Raw genomic sequence first — 19,971 nt, 5'->3', positions numbered from 1 at the left:
CCAGAACCTGCGCATCAGATACACACTGGATGGACATGCTCATAGCAGCATGAGAGAAAAGATTAGCACTATACTTGATATGTGCACTGGTACTAGCCATCAGTGGACAGTAATTTAAACCGAATTGAGAATGCACCTGGACTATAGATAGTCAGAAAGATATAATAATTTAAGATGGATTAAAAGCCAGTTTATAAGTGAAAAAGGTCAGCAGTGGTACATCAAGAATTTATTTTAGATTATTCAAGTTAAACATACTTTTTAGAAACAAAATGTAAATTGTTGGCAAATGTATTTGGATTTATTGGATGGATGGATGGATGGATGGATATGTTGAGCAATAGAAGAATACTGTAGATAGATCTATAAAATGGATGATATACAGACAGATAGACAGATATAATCTAGCACAGAACTACATCAGCATAACAGCACTAACCTCTTGTAACACCCGAGTACATCAAAGTGAAAAACCTTTAAATGCACAGAGTCATGTGGGAAAAAAGAAACCCGGAGTTAATTTGACAGCATAATCCCGCATGTAACACTGGGGTCCAGCACACCTGTGGAGAGGAGATGAGGGTGTGAGGGGGTGTGGAAAACTCTCTCCCCCTTCTCCCAGGTGACGGCAAGGACATTCTCTCATCTCAGGCAAACAGATGAGATGATAAAAAAGGGAGGAAAAGAGAGAGGAAAGGCGAGAGTGAGTGCCTTCATCTTCAGAGAGCCACTTCAAAGGCATTAAAGAAGGTAAGAGAGAGAGATCATTAGTGCTCGGGCTCCAGTGGACAAGCCGCCCACCGTGGGAGAGGCTGACCCCACCGAACGCATTTTCATGTGAAGCTGCTCTTCTGCATGCACTGCTTTAACTGTGTGCATGAATCCACAGCCCTGAACAAAAAAAAAAAAAAAAAAAAAAAATATATATATATATATATATATATTAAAAATACAAATAGACACTGAATTCTTTTTTTTTTTTTGAAAAATGGAAATCGCTGGTACATTTCACAATTATTTCATCATGCTTCAACAAGAAAACAAAAACACCCAAAAAAGTATAAAAAAAATAGTCCATATAACTTGAGCACTAGAATCTGAAGCTATTGAAGGATAAGTTCATTTTCAGAATACAAATTTCCTGATCTTTTACTCACCCCCATGTCATATAAGATGTTCATGACTTTCTTTCCTTCTTCAGTTGAAAAGAAATAAAAGTTTTTGAGGAAAACGTTACCTGATTTTTCTCCATAGTGAACTTCAATGGCGGCCAACAGGCTGAGCGTCAAACCTGCAGTTCCAGTGGAGCTTCAAAAGGCTCTACATGATCCCAGGTGAGGAATAAGGGTCTTATCTAGCTAAATTTTGGATGATTGAGTAAATTATCAGAAAATAGTGAGCTGGTACTCAATCACTGAATCAGTTTCAACTGAATCTGAGACATTTTGGACACACAATCCTCTTATACTGTTCCAAAGGGGCCATATCCATGATGCTTTTATGGTGTTTTTTGCTTTTTGTCAATTTGTCCTCAAAAATCAATGTATTAAAAAATGTCATACAAATAAAAATGTGCATATTTCATTAGTGACCTAATAAAATATTAGAATAGAGCAAAAACCATGAATATTTTGTATTCATTTTATGCAAAAACTTTTTTTTAAATTAAAAATGTCTAAAATCCTTTAATTCATTTAAAGACTTAAATGACTTTTGGACTGCACTGTATATCCAAACAAATAACCAGCATACATAAAAGGCCAAGGAAATAGACTTGTAAACGGTAACAGACACAGATAATAAACAGATTTTCTCTCTCAAGCTATATCTGTCTTTCACAATCTGTCTCTTCATTTACATCAGGATGTTTTATTCTGGGAGTGTGATGTAAATCCCTCTGTAAATGAGCAGATTTTACATGGCTGATTACAGTACACAAAACTCATTAGTGCCTCATTAAGACATTGCACACACACACACAAACACACACGCACGCACACACACACACAGCACAGTGAAGGACGGCATGCAAAAACAACAATGAACGCAAAGCATTCAAAAGTATAAGCATGTAAATTCATTCTCTTACGCCGACGCTTCAACAGACATCTGTCATTTAATTGCTATGTGCCACAAAAAATGATCAGTACTAACAAGTTTATTTGCAGATCCAAAGGGAGATCTGCATGTGTGAGCATGATGCATGTCTACAGTGTGATTTCATGTTCATGCAATATTTACTTGAGAGTAAATAGTGTTATAAGACTGAGAGAGAAATAGTTTTTTACACTGTATAACAACACACAAAGTCATTTTCACAAATATATTGCAAAAGCCAGTTATCACATATTATCTTGCTTACTCAAAGCTGACAGTGGTACTTGTTGCATCAGTAAAATATCAAGATATCTGCTTTTACATTTCATTCATTATTGCATTTCTTTAACATTCTTACATGATTTGAAACAAAGTAATTTACAGTAAGTGCACATTCTGAAGGGCAAAAAGGCCATTGACCCTACATCTTTTCACTTATCATCCCAAGTCTTCCACCACTGAGCCAAATGCCAAAGCTCTGATTAAAAGCTTAAAATTGTTACTTAATGAGAGCTATAAATTCATAAGCCAGGTGGTGCAAAGACAGAGCATGTTTCCTCATGTCTCCCGTAAGAGCTCACTGCTGTGATTATATTCCGAGAGGATAATCAGTGATGGTGAATCTCTGCTCTCTGCATGGGCTAAACAGACTCTTTTAAGCTTTTAACCTTAACCCTATGTCCACTGGCATGGAAGAAATCCACTCAATACCGCTCAAAATCACAGTGTGTGTGTGTAAAATGTAGAGCAAGAGTGGTCTTCAATATGGTCTGTGATTGCTATGATCATATATAAGCAAAATTGCCAAAAGCCATTAGGCCACAAATGCCTAAAGTATACATTCAGTGTCATTATAATAATTTTTTAACCCAGCTACAGTCTAGGCAAAGAGAAATTGTGTGCCTGAGCTCAAATTGTGGATTGTGGGTCAGTGGATTTTAGGTTATTCTCAAGGAGTTAAACTGGGAGAGAAAAATCCTAAACGGCATACTGGAACATTTGATTAAATAATAAGAATAAGAATAAGAATAAGAATAAGAATAAGAATAAGAATAAGAATAATAATGCACAATTATGCACAATTAAAATATCCCATATTGAATAATACATCTATCCATCAGTTTTCCAAACAGATTGTCCGTGGGGTGGTGTTGGTGCAGTAGATAAGACACATGCCTTTAGTGTGAGAGACCTGGGTTTCGATTCCACTGTGAGACACCAATGTGTCCCTGAGCAAGACACTTAACATTTAGTTGCTCCTGAGGCGTGCGACCTCTGACATATATGGCAATTGTAAGTCGCTTTGGATAAAAACGTCAGCTAAATGTAAATGTCCAATGATGCTGATGCCTATCACAGCATCATGGGCTGTAGGCATGGGAAAAAAGATGGATGGATGGATGGCCAGTTACAAAACCAACACACAGAGACATACACATTCACACTCACAGCTACAAACTATTAACTGTATCCAAATCATGCAGGACCTTGTCTTTGGATTGTGAGAGAACATGCAAGCTCCACACAGAATTCCAATACATTAACAACCAACAACCAATAACCAATACAGTACAGATATATTGTACATTCCTAATTGAGATGATTCGGAATGCAAACAGATCACTAAACAGGCCTCATATCAGCACAGTGAGAAACTTGTAAAACACAGTGTTGCCAAATGCGAGACATAATGATTACATCAGGTGAAGGCTGCCCTGCAGCACTCCAGCGTGTGTGTTTGTATGCGAGTGTGTTTAGGCTTGTTTTTGCTGAATAAAAGCAGAACAAATTCAGGCTACTGTGGTAAGCTCACCATTCATCATCTTTCATCGACAAGGTGAGAGAACGGTGGAGAGAGAGGGAGTACAGCTCCATGAATAATGGAGAGAGTGTAGTGTGGTCCCAGGGCTCAGAGAATTACTTTCACTTTGCAGCATTTAATCAATGGCTTCAACATCTCGTTCTCTCTCGCTCACCATGTGGTCGGCGGCACATTGCGCAGAGAGTATTACCAGCCCCACAGATAAATCCCAGTGGGATATCTCCAAACTTTCCTTGTACCTTTCCCTCTAAACTCTTTCTTTTCCTCTGTTTCTTTGGACTCTTTGAAACTGCAATGGGATATTGAAAAAGGCGCAGACTTAACAGCTTACAGTAATCCATTGCCCACTTACTTTCTGCAAAGATAACTGCGAAGGTTAAGCCATTACGCTTCAAAATACAAGAACTCATTTCTTTTTTACAATTGTTGTAGGTTATTCTTGCTTTCCTGGGGTAAACAAATGTGACATTTAACTAACAGCCAACCGATCTCAAGCTTTTGTTACCCATTTGAGATGATGGCAAGAAGATTGACTAGACAAAGCAAAATAGATGCCATTTTTCCCACTGATGCCTCTAAGAAATGATGAATTCACTTCACAGTTAAGACAAAAACATCTCCATGACAACTGAATCGCTGGTGAAGACATGAGCGCCCAGTCAAATGTTCCTGCTTTGTTTGCAAGCTTTTCCACAGTACTAGTGAGTTCAGGAGTTTCAGAGCAGACAATCCAGCGCCTGAGGAAAGGGGCAGCTGGATCACATCTTTCTTTTGGACGTCTGGCTGGAGATGGAAAAACTCTGTGCCCACAGGGTAAACAGACTTCCAGTCCAGCACTGAAAAGATTGGTAGGGAGTGTAAATTGGTTGTATACTGTACAGCATAGACAGGGTCACAAGTGCTATGTCTAATCAAACTGAAGGAACATGTTCCCCCTCTCTATATATATTGCATTTCTGAATTACATATTTATGGAAGTGTGTTTCTGCCACTGTGATTTATCTAAATTCATTGTTTTCAGAATTTGTGAGAAAAAAAGGCAGAATTGTGAGGTTTTGAATGTTTTTTTTTGAATGTTGTATCTTAAGCTCACCAAATCTGCATTTGTTCGATTCAAAATAAAGTAGCATTGTAAAATGTTATCAATAAAACAACACTTTTCTATTTTATCTAGTTTGATTTGATGCATACTTGTAGAATTAATTTATTAATTTCTTAAAACAATAAATAGATAAATGCAATTCTTACTAATCTCAAACTTTTGAACCGTAGAGCATGTTTGTCTTTTTTATTTTTTATTTTAAAAAGTTCTCACATTTCTCGTTCTTATTGGTCTAAAGTCTAGGATTGCATCTTAGTCTGAGTTTAGTTCGTCATTCAGGTCATGACATGCAACATCATACAAAATGCAATAATTCAGATGTTATTTTCACTACTCTTTCCTCATGTCGTGAAACATGTGGCATTGACTTGGTGACTGAGTGAACGTGTCAGTGACATTGGATACAGTTTATTCATGCATGCATGCATAAAATGCCTCACTTATGTAGTATCGTGCATCACAGTGAGATGCCATGAAGGACACGAGCAAAGGCAAATATTCCTGTTTTCCATCCTCTCTTTCCTCACTGACAGCTACTCTCACTTGTTGTATTGTATGAAAAAGTCTCTTGGTATCGTGCAGGTGTTACATCATCACTATAGCAACCTATCTACTATAGATACACCTGATACAGCGTACACTGTCTGTACAAACAGTTCTGATTGCATCACTTGCAACTAGACAGTCAGTACTAAAGATTCATTTTGAAAACCAAATCAGACTTGTGTGCAAAGTAAACGAAGCCTAACTTGCATGATTTTATAGGATAAAAAATTCTTAAACTGTGTCTAAATTAAATTTTTTGATATTTTTTATCATTATAAATATCATTGTTTTATTAAGCAGCACAAATGCTTTCATCATTGTTAATATCAAGAAATGTTTTTTTTTCTCTCTTTTTTTTTCTTTCTTGATCATCAAATCATAATAAATAAATAAATTGAGCCAGGACTGGTTAAATAATAATAATTTTTATTATAATGACACCGGATAGGGTCACACATATATACAAAAAAACCTCTAAAATAAAAAAAAAGTTGGTTAAACTTTAAATATAAATATTACATTTATAAAACATACATATTAAATAGATAGCTAACCCATATTGAAAAATGAATCAGCCTCATGTCTTTCCAAACCTATATGACTATCTTTCTTCAGTGGAACACAAAAGACATTAATAAAAAAAATGTTTTAGTGTTTTTTCATTGCAGTTTTCTTTTTGGACCCCACTGACTTTCATTGTTTAGACAAAACAGAGGAAACTTTCTTCAAAATATCTTCTTTTGTGTTCCACAAAAGAAAGAAATTAATTCAGATTTTAAATTTAAGGTAAATGGATTTTAAATTAAAGGTAACATAAAGATTATTTTGGCGTGTAATATCCCTTTAAGACACCTTGAACTACCTGATGACTTATGAACATTAATAAGGGACGTGACAGCAGTAGATTGAGGACTGATTACCACAATAGCTGGCGTCCTTGCGTGGGTGTGCCATACATTACCTGTACAGACACGTAAAGTGCTTTTCAATTACTGCCAACGTGACATTTTAACATTTCATTATCTTCTTGTTAGATTACAGCTATCTAAAATGAGCTTAGTTTTGAGTACATCTCAGTTCAGTAAGGAATTTACTGTATCAGTGATCATTTGCACAGTCTGATCCTGGATCAGTTTGGAAACTCTGAGAATCTCCTCCGTGAATTAACTTCCCCTCTTGTACCCCCTTCAGACACCTCAGGTTTAAGATCAGTACACACATTTACACACACACAAATCCTCAAACATCGAATCCATGTCGACGCCAAGCAAAGTGAATTGTTGCACTGACAGACATGTCAATTTAAAGTCGAGCGGGAATATAAAGAAAACCTTCCCTCAGATCATGATAAAAACATGTAAATGTACGACAGACGTTTGAAAACAGACACACATACTGAGGTTGTGAAACCAGTGAGTAATGACATGTCTTACATTTGGGCTCGGATCTGGACGTGTGCAAGAATCTCTCGTGTCTGTCATCTTCCACATCTCTTTTCTGTGTTGTTTATTCATCTTTGTGGTGATGGGAAACACAAAGCCACTGATCCATGTCCACAGCTGACAGAAATGGAACGGGCTCATGGTATTATCCTCTTGAAGAAAACTAAAAAAAAACTAAAATAAAAAAAAAACTCTGGTAAAAGTGGAGGAAAGGAAGAGGGAGATTTAGGGTTTTAGGATAAGATAGGGAGAGAGAGGCTGAATAAAATAAAATGGCTTTAAAATAACTCTACTGAATTGTTATATATAGTCATTTTTGTATTACATTTTGTATATGTAGACATATGACTGATCTGAATCGAGCCGTAGGCACAGCATTCAGAAGACAGCATATAATTCCACATGAAGAATCTCCTGGAAGAACATATGTCTTCACAAGCATCGCGCAGTGACTGTAAAACCTGCCGTGATAAAAAGCATAGGCATATCAAAGATACAGCACCATGACTCAATCCAACTCTGGAGGAAATAATGTAACTGCCTTATTTATGGTTTATCTTTTTTTTTTTTTTTTTTTTTTTTTTTTTGAGCACTTACTGTTGAGTCAGACTGGAAATGTAAAATGATAGAGGAGTTTTCAAACTGGGTTCCAGAGGTCACAGTAAAAGTGAGAAAATAAAAATAATTAACAAATTCTTGCTTTTGGGGCTGTCGACTCAACTTACAAAAACAAATGTAATACTCCACCATTCAAAAGTTTGTGATTTAAAAAAAATGTTTTTCAAAGAAGTGTTTTATGCATGCCAAGTTTGAAATTTGTTTGATCAAAATACAGTAAAAACAGCAATATTTTGAAATATTACTATAATGTAAAAATAACAGTTTTCTATTTTAATATATTTAAAAATGTAATTTATTCCTGTGATGACAAAGCAGATTTTTTTTTGCATTATTACTCCAGTATTCGCAGTCGCATGATCCTTTAAAAATCATTGTAAGAATATGCTGATTTAGTGCACATGAAATATTTCTTATTATTATCAATGTTGAAAGCAGCTGTGCTGCTTAAAATTTTTGTACAAATCTTGATTTAGTTTTTTTTTTATGAATAGAAAGTACAAAAAAACTGCATTTATTTGAAATAGAAATCTTTTACAATTTTTTAAATTAATTTAATGTATCCCTGCTGAATAAAGCATCCATTTCTTTCCAAAAAATATCTAACGAATGGTAGTGTAGACATTAAAAAAGTCAATGCAATATTTCCTGCATGTCTCTTTGATATTTATATGCATTGTGAAAATGTATTATCGCATTATATTTTGTTGACAATTTATAAATAAGTGTTTCTGTAATATTGTTTCTTTTTATGCTAAATAATCTAACATTAATTGTACATAAATTATATTTGTGAGTTAAAAAGCTTGAAAACCTGATGTGATGCAAAAGCCATTTTTTTTGCCTTCATGTAAGATTTCATGACACAGTACAAAAATCATGCTTAATTGTTATAACACAAATAATATAAAATTATTTGGATTAAAAGCTATTACTGATTCTGGTTGCTAATTAAATAACTGACACAAATATATGCTTTTCTCTCTCTCTCTCTCTCACACACACACACACACACACACGCACCCCACAAAGACACAGAACATTGGTCACACAAAAGTCCAATTTGTCAGCAAGGCTGGATTAGTCTGTCTGTGTGACAATTTGCAAACCGGCGTCGCTCCATGCTACACGGCTCCCTCTGTTCCAGCGGTTCCACTCATCCATGGGATTACAGAGGAGCTGACGGGAAAGCAGAACGAGAGCTCAGACACTGCCAAAGGCTGAAGAGACAAAAGACCCCAGAATAATAGATACACACACTGAAAGTTGGTAACTGAGGATTCTGCAACTACTGTACATTTCGGGGAAGCCACAGTGCTCACACTGTTCAGGAGTCATATAACGACCACTCGTTAATTGTAGGGACATTTATAGCTTTCCTCCATTTAAAAATAAAAATCCCAACTAAAAATATCAATTCTGTCAAAATTTACTCACCCTCATGTTTTTCTTAATAAGTGCTGTTTTTGCTTACTAAAACTATTAAGCTAATAAAGATGGTTTCAGTAATTAAAGTGAAACTAAATAAAATATATTACATGAACATTTGTATAAATATTACAGCTAAATCAAAATGTTGCCTTGTCAACTAAACTAAACTAATAAAAATGACAAAAGCATAAAACAAAATTACTAAAACAACTGAAAACATAAAAATGAATTCTAATTCAAAATATTAATAGATATGATAAAAGTATATAAACAATACTAAAATAATGCTGTTCCAAAAAGACTGTTCTTCAATTCAATAAATGAGTTCTTTAAAAATATGTATGTCAATAATAGTCAGTGGGGTTCAATAATGTTTTAGTCTCAAATATTTTCTGTTGTCTTGCACAGAATAAAGAAAGTTATTCAAGTTACATAAGTTTTAAATGGCATTTGGGCAAGTAAATTATGTATCACGATGTAAATTATATATATATATTATTTTTTTTTTTTTTTTTTTATTATTATTATTATTTTTTTTTTCAAGTATGAGAAATCACCCCTTCAAAGCTTTCAGGGGAATTTCCAAAAAGGAAAAGAGTACTCTCTTTTTTATTTTTAGCTATTTATTTATTTATTGCAAAGTCATGAATCTAAGCTTAGACATGTGGAAGCATCTCTTGTGTATTCTGTAACAACCAAACTTCTTTCACAGAGCACATTTGTTTACCCAAGAAGGTGAAGTCAAAGCCTCTGTCACAACCTCTTCATCCATTTGATGAGTGCCACTTTATGTGGCTTTTTTATGCAGCTGACAGAAAGCAGAGATTGACAATTCTTGTTCTTAAACTGCAAAGTTTTGCATTAATCCACCTGTTGGTCCAAAGCTCTCTGGAGGGAAACAGAGAACACATGAGACATATTGAGGGAACAGAGAGAAAAAAAAAACCTTAAACCCTCTCTGAAAAGAGATATGTTCCGTCTATATAAATAGAGGCTGTTCGGTCTGCCTCGTCGCCAGCTCTGTTTTTATCTTTTGTCTTCTGCCTCCCTTGACTTCTCCATGAACCCTGCATCTTTCGAGACGTCTTCAAATCTTTTAAGAGCCTTCGGGATATTCCCTGTATTTTGACACTTCCTCTTCCTGTTTGCTGTCTTTATCTCGTTAGTCCTTCGCTACTCCTGCTCTCCCGTGTCTTTTTGTCCTTTTCCTTTCCCCCCAGCAAATGCTAAGTGCAGAAAACAAAGCACGGAAAGTGTACGCTTATAAGGGCAGAAATAAAGAACAAGGCCATAAATGCGATCAAGTGCCGACTTGAAGAAGTAAACAGCTTATTTGTCAAAGCGTTTCGCCGCTCTGATCTTCAGCAAGGTCTCCTCGAGTTTTCTCTGTTGGTTTCCTTCCCCTCCGTGTGATGAATTCATGCAGCGAAGGGCCCGATGAATAAATAAACAAGTCAACAATCCCTTTTGTTCAGGGACAGGAGGCTGGAGTCCTGTAAGAGGAGAGCGGTTTTATGGGGAGAAAATGTGCTGTTTCTAATGCTGCCTAAGCCCTTAAGCTGCTCATTTCAAGGCTATTGTTACCTTACCATTGTGTTTTCCCCTCCATCTCTCCAGCGCTCTTGCCTCCGCACAGGAATGAGGGCAGTTCGTGGCTATGGGTTCGAGGTAAGGTGAAAGGCATGCTGGGATATCCCAGAGCGGCCGGTGTGATAGAGGATGATCTACTGAGTTTGAGCTTAAGATTCAATAAGAGTGCCTCTTGAGGTTCAGCGGCTTAACACAGACGCATATGGACATGCACACACAAATACACACTCACTCATGCTCTCCTTTAATGTGCGTTTCCCTTGTTCTCTAGTATCCTCATACCGCATCAAAGCATGAAAGGGAGAAAGAGTGGGAGGGGAAGGAGAGCTCCAGACGGTCTGAAAAGAAGAGGTCCAAGGTAGGACATTAGCATGGAGAGGAGCAGACACAGATTACGGGAGAAAGAGGAGGCTCTCTCAGGTCCTCTTGCCAGTTTCCGTTCCATCCCTTTCAGACACATCGCAATTACTGTGTTTATGTGGAAAAGAATATTCTGATTAACTGACATGTTCCCGTATTAATCTGAATTACAGTGTGATGTAAACATATTACAGAATATTCAACATGCAGTAATATATATGTCCAACTTCAGTTCAAAAATGTTGGGGACTCAGATAAAAAGAAATAAACAAAATAGTAATAATAATAATAAACGCTTTTATGCAGCAAGGATGCATTATATTGATTAAACATGATAATAAGACATTTATAAAGTTGCAAAAGATTTCTGTTTCAAATCAGTGCTGGTTGTAAACTTCCTATTCATCAAACAATCATGTTATCCTAAAGGTTTATAAGTTTCCACTAAAATATTAATGTCGCACATGATTGAAGGAGATGATGAAGAAAGGTTTTTTTTATACACTCAGAAGGCAAATCTAACAAAGAGAGATGCAAAAGTACAACTCATACACATAATGACAACTGAACAATGAAAAAACTGCAACCTAAATATCAAGCAAATAAGGGAAACCATGATAAACACCTCTGAGATGAAATGAATCACCATGACAACAGATAAGCAGGAAACTGAACCAAGGCAGGATACTAATGAGAAGAAACTAAAGTCTATGATCGTGAAATTAACTAAACAGAACTGTGACAATTAGGCAGCACAGCTACATTTCTATATTTATAACAACAAGAAATGTTACTTGAGCACATATTAAAAATTATTTCGGAAGGATCATGTGAAACTGAATACAGAAATAATAGCTGCTGAAAATTCAGCTTTGCCAACACAGTAAAACGACAACTTTTAAATTATTTTAAAATCTTAAAAAAATATATTTTAAAGTAAAATAAATTAATATTATAAAATTAATGTGAATTATTTCACAATATTGCTGTTTTTACTGTAAGGCACCCACAGTGAGAATAATATCTTTATATGCTAAAAGCTTATATGCTAAAATATATGGACCATAACCAAAATATTTGCACCATGTTCTAGTGCGTATAAATGCATTGAAGCAGAATATTCTGAAATTAATTAGAATTTCTGATTTTGTAATTGTCATTTAAACACATCAACCTTATTATTATTATTATTATTATTATTATTTAGCCAATGTTATGTTTTCTAGAAATCTGAATTGGATTTGCCTATATTATTCAGAATTTTGGGGGTTCATGTGCTATAAATATCCACTGTAAATCATAAAAATTATTTGCATGTCCATATAAAGGTAATAATGGGTGTTATAAGATGAAGTTTTTACAAACGTTATACAATCGTAAAAAAAAAAAAACATCATTACGCAAATCTCATGACCCTCCTTTTTGTAAGTCATGATGTTTTTTGTGTTGGGACATGAATGAGTTGATTAAATGAATGACCAATGAATGGCATAATAAATGGTAAACATGATCAGTACTACACGAGAGTAAGTTCCTGGGCCTGAGAGGTGATGCCAGTGCAGGTAATGTGCAGAGAGAAAGTGTGAGAGACAGACATAGAGGATGAGCACACAGGGGTGAGGGGTGAGCACCTCCTCCCTCCCACAGCACCGCCGAATTCACCACAGCGAGAAGCTCAGCTCAAAAGCTCTGCCAACTCCAGCGCAGAGGGGGGTGCTTTAATACCGTACTTCAGATTAAGATAACACGGAGCAGACAAGAACGACATTTGGAGCAGACAAGAATGGTGGTAGAGCTGATCATAGCTTAGTGGTTACAAATCTGGGCTGGTAAACTTAAAGTTCCTGGCTCAAAACTTGAGAAGAAAGAATACAATATGTACATACAGATAATGAGCATTTGTTTTGGATCGTCAGTGCGTTCACAATGTAATCAACATTGTAATCAACAAACGTCATTTCAAGTGCCAATTTGAAGCAAAAAATCGATTTCAAAAGATGATTTGCTCCATTTTGAGGTGAAGCAGACACGGAGGAATTGTTGTCATTTACAAATAAGATCGCGATGGTGTTTGAATTGAGTTTGTGATCTTTTAACGATTAACCGTGCAGCTCTACTCTCAACCAACCCAGAAACCCCCCAAAACAGAAATCTTTGTGTTTAAATGTGAGCGTAAGAGATGTTTAGTACATCCTGTTTCAATAACAGTCGTAAATCCGTCATTTTGCAGAAACTAAAGCAGAAGAACGAAGAACAGTGAACGTCGACGTGACAAAGAGGAAATCTACAAATGTCAGAACATCCATGCACTAAGCAAAACTTCATCAGGACATGTCAATCTGTTCTCAGTGTGACACTAAAACTGTCAGGCCTTGACCTTGGTCACCTACACAGGAACAGAGTCTGTGGAAAATGCATGCAAGTATGTGTATGTTTGTGAGTGTGTGTGTGACAGCTCCCATATGGAGCACTCGTGGCCGGCTAACAGCGAGCCCCCTGCTGTAACAGATGAATGCTGGGGCTAATTGCTGTAAATGTAGAGGAAGACTGATTGTGTTGCCATGTCACCGGTGCTGAAATTAGAGGCGTCAATAACCATTAGAGCCAGCATGGGTTCCAGGCACTGTCAGTTCGACAGCCAAAACAGCTTCCTGTCAAAAACTGTCATCCACCTTTCCGAATAGCTGTCGAGCAAAGTCAACAAGGTAGAGACACACCGAAATTCTCAGCAATGCTTGATAGAGAAAATTAAAATGTGACATGGGTGTTAGTGCATCAGCAAATGACAGATAAAATATGTAGAGCTAAATATCCACTATTTATTTAATACATCAGAAATATTTTAACCAACAATTCATTAGGGAATTACAGAGGCTAATTGTCACACTTTTAACTCCAGCGAATATTTCTATAAAAAAAAACTGTATTAAAATTTAGGGCAATAGGGCAAGAGACTACAGAAGTCACTAAGCCTTGGCTACAAAAATGTATGCCATTATTAACCTGAAAAATTAAACGACAAAATTAATATATAAAATATATTCTGTGTGACAACTTGCCCCAGTCTCTCTGAACACTTGATGTGTTTGTACAATGATATTTTTTAATAAGTTCTCTTATGGTTGATGCCAGTGCACAGAATGGTTTTAAATAGCCACTCGTTTTCTCTCTCATTATACATAGTTCAATTGTTTATGTAATATGGGATTTGTAAAAACAAATGCCCATAGCATTACTTTTTTCGCTTTAGTTTAATGTTTGGGTTAAGATACAAAAAGTTCTGCAATTGTATCACTCATAGAGTCTCATTAGGGAATGTGGACTGTCAACAGCTTTCATAACAAAAGGCTTCTAAAAGGCTATTTAGGTCAAAAGAAGTGTGTTATGACACATACGGCTCTGAGCAGAAATTAACACATGCAACCACTATAACAGACACTATGAGGACGAAATTAAATTTTTTCACTGAGGAAAAAAAGGTACTGAAAGATTACTGAAAAATGCTTTTCAGTAATCTAAAATAATATAATACTTTTATTCTGCAAGGTTGGATAACATTATTTAGAACTGACAGTAAAGTGACTCTTAATGTTACAAAAGATTTCTTTTTTAAATAAATGTTGTTCTTTTGAACTTTTTAATCATCAAAGAATCTTCAAATCAGAATCAGCATATTAGAATGATTATTGAAGAATCACGTGACAGTAAAGACTGGATTAATGTCTTATAATATTGTCTGAAAATTCAGCTTTGTCATCATAGAAGAGAAAATACATTTTATAATATATTATAATAAAATATTTAATTTTATAGTATTTCACAATTTGACTATTTTCCTGAATTGTTTTTTTTATTAAATAAATATGCAGCAATGATAAGAGACTTCTTTCAAAAACATAAACATGTCTGAATGGTGTATACTTTAAACTTTATTTTTTTGTTCACATTTAAAGGGTGTCAGTTTTGTTTTAACGAAAATCTCACAATTGCCTCAACAGCATAATATACAACAAGAGGTACTTATATTAAAATTTGACCTGTCATGGGTCCTATTTTACTTTTGGTGGCATAATGTGAGGAAAAATTCATGTGACACCACATGAAAAAAACAAAAAAAAAACAATCTGTCACAACAGATGTTGTCTTTAATAGATGGTTGCCTCTCTTTGATTTGAATTACTTATACTAACAGGATCCAATTATATTTTTGTAATGCAGTTTAATAAAGTTATGGCCAACTGGAGTGTATCTCACTTACTTTTGAGCCAGTGTACAGCTGTGCAAACCCACGGTAAATGCTTATATGCTATATATATTTGAACATCTGTATTGCTATAGTAGCACATGTTTTTAACAGCCAGCTGCTGTCTTGCTCATTCTTTTTGAGCTCTGGCATAATCAAAATGATGCTGGGTGCAGTTGAATCAGGACGGGCCAGCGGTGCGACAGAGCACCAATGCCATGCCAGGTGTTGCTGTGATTACAGGCTGAAACAGCAGGACCAGCACTAGGGCTATTTTAGGCAACTCCGGATCGAATTAAATCCAAGATTAATCGAATGAGAATTTGTATAACTCTCCCGAGCACACAAAATCAAAAATCTAATTATTTTGCCTTCTTCCCATGCCCCTGCTTTTTGGGAGCCTGATTCAATCTCATGCCTGAACATCATAAAGTTAATTTGTCATTATCTTTGGTAGAAGGAGTAACCATAGGTTGAAGCAAACTGGGTTTGGTTTAGACCTAATGTTTGGAAGCTAACAGAGAGGGGAATATTCTAATCTGAAGCGGGTGTAATCTCTGTAATCTCGTCTTGATGTGGTAATGAGAATTCACATGATGGTTTCCTAACCTTAACTCACCAATACCATGTCAGAGTGAACGCGGCATATATTTAGATCACCCTTTCTGTGCTATTTGACATGTCACACTCGATCCAGAAGGGGAAAGGAGAGAGATGATGTAGCAGATGAAGTGATAGATGAAAACAAGTGTAGCACATGCAGCTCATGCAGTGAAAGTGCCAACAATATACCCCATCAAAACGACAGATAACATATAGACGACAGCGTCACATCAAACTGATCCATTCTGAAGACTGTTGGAAACAAAGCTGTTTCCAATGACTTTCCTTGTATGAACAACAAATACTGAGATATTTCTAAGATTATCTTCTTTTACATTTCATAGTTCATATAATGTGTACATAGTGTAATACATTTTATTTTATTTCTTTCTATAGCTGCAATTTGTAATGTCTGCTTGATACTTTCATTTAACACAATAATGGGTTTAAATTAGCTGGGTATTTTAACAGTCAAATTTAATTTGTGATTAATTAGATGAATTAATCAACACATAATGTAATTAATTAGATTTTTTAAAATCTAATTGACTGACAATTTAAATTTATTAAATTTGGTGCTCAAGAAACATTTCTTATTCATATCAATTTTGAAAACGGTTGTGCAGCTCTTTTTTTCTTTTTTTTTTGGATCCTTTCAGGATTCTTTCTTGAATAGATAGTTAAAAACAACAGCATTTATTCGAAATAATTTTTTTTTAATAAAAATTTGAAATAGAATGTATTTTATATATTAATTTCTTAAAAAAAATCTTTGTAGTCTTTATATATTTGGATGCAACTGTGTGCCGCCTTTGTGTTTTTCTTTTCTACTGTTTGACTTTTCTCTTTATATCTCTCTTTAATCTTAATTTCCTCAACTGCCCTGAATGATCTCAATGCTTTTATCCAAAAGATCTGCTTGTTATTTTAATGATTCACAGTAAGATGCCAATTCTAAAGCAAAAGAGCTAATTAGTGCAACTGCTGTTAATCTGGATACATTTATAGCTTTTATCATTCATTTTTAACTATATTTTCTGAATAATGTTGGTATCACATTAGGATCTCTAAGCTGGAATTAAAAATATCCTAAAAAACTAGATTTCAGTGTACATTAGTTAAATGCAACTGCTGTCAGGATCCTGCCCTGACAGCCCTGTCCATCTTGTCTCTGTTCCATGTTTCTCTGTTTGTTTTGTGTCTAAGCACATGGTTCTGTCTTTGTTTGTGTCTGCCACGTGCTCCCCTTGTCCCACCTCCTTGTTACCCCTGGTCACGCCCCCTTGTTTAGCCCTTGTCTGCTTGATTGTTTTCACCTGATCCTCATGTGTACTTTCCTATATATTGGGGTTTCTTTCCTTGTGTCTCTGCTGGTTCGTTTTGGTGTTTACCCATCTCTTAGCCTAGAATTTATCCCTTTGAGCTTGATAATTATTTTGATATCTTATCTAGTTGTTTATATCCTTTTTGGTCCTTAGCTTTGTCTAGTTTAAAAGAAAAGGAAGTCTTTTTGTGTATTCTAATCTAGTTTTGTTTCTCATTCGATTTAAACTTTCATTTATTCTTGCTTAAGTGATTCCAGTTTTGGATTGAGTTTTGTTCTTACTCTTGGATTATAGCTTTGGTTTTCTTTTGCTTTGTTCTAATTTTGTCTTCAATTGTCTGTGTCGTTTTGAGTCTTGTTTTTGTGTATTGTCCTGTCTTGGCCCCACTCGGATTTCCTGACCACTGTACCCCACTGCCTGGAAGCAACTCACCTCTCTCACGTGTCAAGTCTCTGGTCGTGTGAGTCTCTACCTGGCGACTAGTCTGGTGACGTTGCAGTTTCACTTGAAGCTACGAGTTTCCTGTGTCTTCCTGACCCTTCCTCTGGAGCTGCCTACTCTGTGCTTGGGCCTGTGGTCATCTTGGACTGTCTCAGTGGTCATCCCTCCTGCCCGTATTGTCTGCCCAGCCCATCTGTTTGAACTGTTTCACTGCAAATTCCCCAGCTGTTCCAGTCTTTGTCTTGTTAATAAAATACCCTTGTCTGCTCATTCTGCATTTGGGTCCCATTTCTTGCAGATCCCTGACAACTGCTTCACACTGTGACTGTGTGTCTGTTTAACTATACATTACAGATAAAGTATACAACTACCCACTTAATTACTAGTAGTAAGCAACATCTATATAGTATGTCATTAATACTGTACAGCAACCAGCAATTACTCACAGCTACTGGTGTATTGTAATTAACCTATTAACAGTAATGTGGACATGGTAAAGTGTTACCGAACAGGTTAAGGGACTGAGAAAGGGGACGGGGAGGGTGGAACAGAAAATAAAACATGGAAACTCACGAGGGGGAGGGGGTGTGTGTGTATTTGAGATCAAGAGGAGGATGCTATGTGCTACTTGAGCACATGCGACTTTGCAGGTGCATGGACATATATCCTGTATATGAGTGCTGATTGGTTGTATCCAATAGAGTGTGTTTTTGTAAGCCGTGCAAGCATGTTTATTTAAACAAACACACATCTGGAGCACTCCTGATTTCCCTAATGAGATTTCCTTGGACAAGAACTCTTATCCTGAGCTCAGCTACATTCAGGGTCTACGTCTACAGGGATGGGAGTCATTCAGAATTTACTGACTTTGACATGAATTCACTGGGGAAAATAGTGGTGTAAAAACAAAAAAAGTAATACAAAAAATAATACAAAAGTAAAAATGTAAATAATTTTTGCAACAAAAGTTGATTTGGACTAAAAAATATATATTTTTTAAACTTCCTGTTACACAGATTAAATTTTCTTGAGACTTCCTTGAATCACAGATTTAACGCTGTGTGTAAACATATATAATTTAAAGTGACTTTTGGTTTATGAGTAAAATAAGGGTTGTGATTTACATTTAGCTGATTAATACAGCTTTCAAAATTCATGTTTGAGGTATGACTCCGTGCAATTTATTCTGTGAGATTAAATGTGAAAGTCTTTTCAACTAAAGCTCACCACAGACCTCATTTTGCTCATGAATTGAAAACTACTATTCCAAAGATCCATTAGGAAATTCCAGAGGGAATCCATGGTAAATTAGCCCCCCCAGTTGGCCTACAAATTGACATCATGAGGGAACAGCTCTATTCTTAAATTCTGAATTTTTCTGAGTGAAGAACTCAAAAGGGCAGACAGAGAGACATCAAGTGAGAGGACAAAACCAGCAGGGTTCCTCATTCACTGTAATAGGATGCATATGAGTCACGCAAACCTGGTGCTACACCAACACTCACATCCATCCTCTGATCTCGGAAAGGAGGAAGAAACCATAGAAGTCTTTGTTTGACACCACATCCCCCTCTAGCATCCCGTTCTCTGGCATCTTTGTCAACATATGAGAGATGAGAGAGAAAAATGAGAAGTAGAGGCAAAGCTGTCAACCCTTCCTCACAATGTGACATGTTGCTCTCTTTCCAGGAGGTTACTGCTAGGAAAACTATTCAACATTCAAAAGAGTGCTCCACCTGTCCGTCAGTCACTATAGCAGCAATCCACACCTCTGACCTCATTCCCATCCTTTCACAGCTACATATGGAGAAATCCATTCGAAAGTGAGCAGCACTGTGCTCTACTCATTCTGAAGGGTAGAAAACTATGAAGGGTGCAGGGCATGACTGTGCATCAAACACACTACATGACAGCATATACTGTACATCACTGATGTCTTATTTTCGGAATGATAGTGGAATCTGATAATGAAGAAAATACTTTAAAGTAGATAGATAAATAAGTAAATAGATTAATTAATTTATGCATAAATAAAAATGGAATTCAATCAAAACAAAATAATATAACAATAAATGCATCAGATTTTACCATTGAGTATCTTAATGTTTTCTAATTGTATACTGTCTCTAGCTGTTTAGATAACACAATAATAAATAGCAATATTAAAAAAATCTACAATGTAAAGATAACTGGCAAATTAAAAACATAATAAAATAAAAAAGACAATATAGTATAAATAAATAATATTAAACATTTATATCACATTTGTGTCAAAATACTTCCTCTTTGCTGTTTTTTTTTCATATTTACTTCAAGTTGAATACTGTGGTTTTTATAACTGCTATATAACA

The 19,971-nt window shown here is 35.7% G+C and overlaps 1 long non-coding RNA gene across 1 annotated transcript in view; it reads right to left on the bottom strand.

The window, feature by feature from the left end:
* Positions 1–345: 345 nt before the first annotated feature.
* LOC127978837 (uncharacterized) overlaps positions 346–19,971 on the bottom strand; it is a 32,383-nt gene continuing 12,757 nt past the window's right edge. Inside the window, exon 3 of the long non-coding RNA XR_008158662.1 lies at positions 346–891. This is a non-coding gene — a long non-coding RNA (uncharacterized LOC127978837). The remainder of the gene's footprint in view (positions 892–19,971) is intronic.

The sequence above is a fragment of the Carassius gibelio genome, chromosome B19 (assembly GCF_023724105.1).
Source record: "Carassius gibelio isolate Cgi1373 ecotype wild population from Czech Republic chromosome B19, carGib1.2-hapl.c, whole genome shotgun sequence".
NCBI classification, from domain to species: domain Eukaryota; kingdom Metazoa; phylum Chordata; class Actinopteri; order Cypriniformes; family Cyprinidae; genus Carassius; species Carassius gibelio.
The sequence above is the reverse complement of the archived record's forward strand: the minus strand, read 5'-3'. Positions and strand labels throughout refer to the sequence as shown.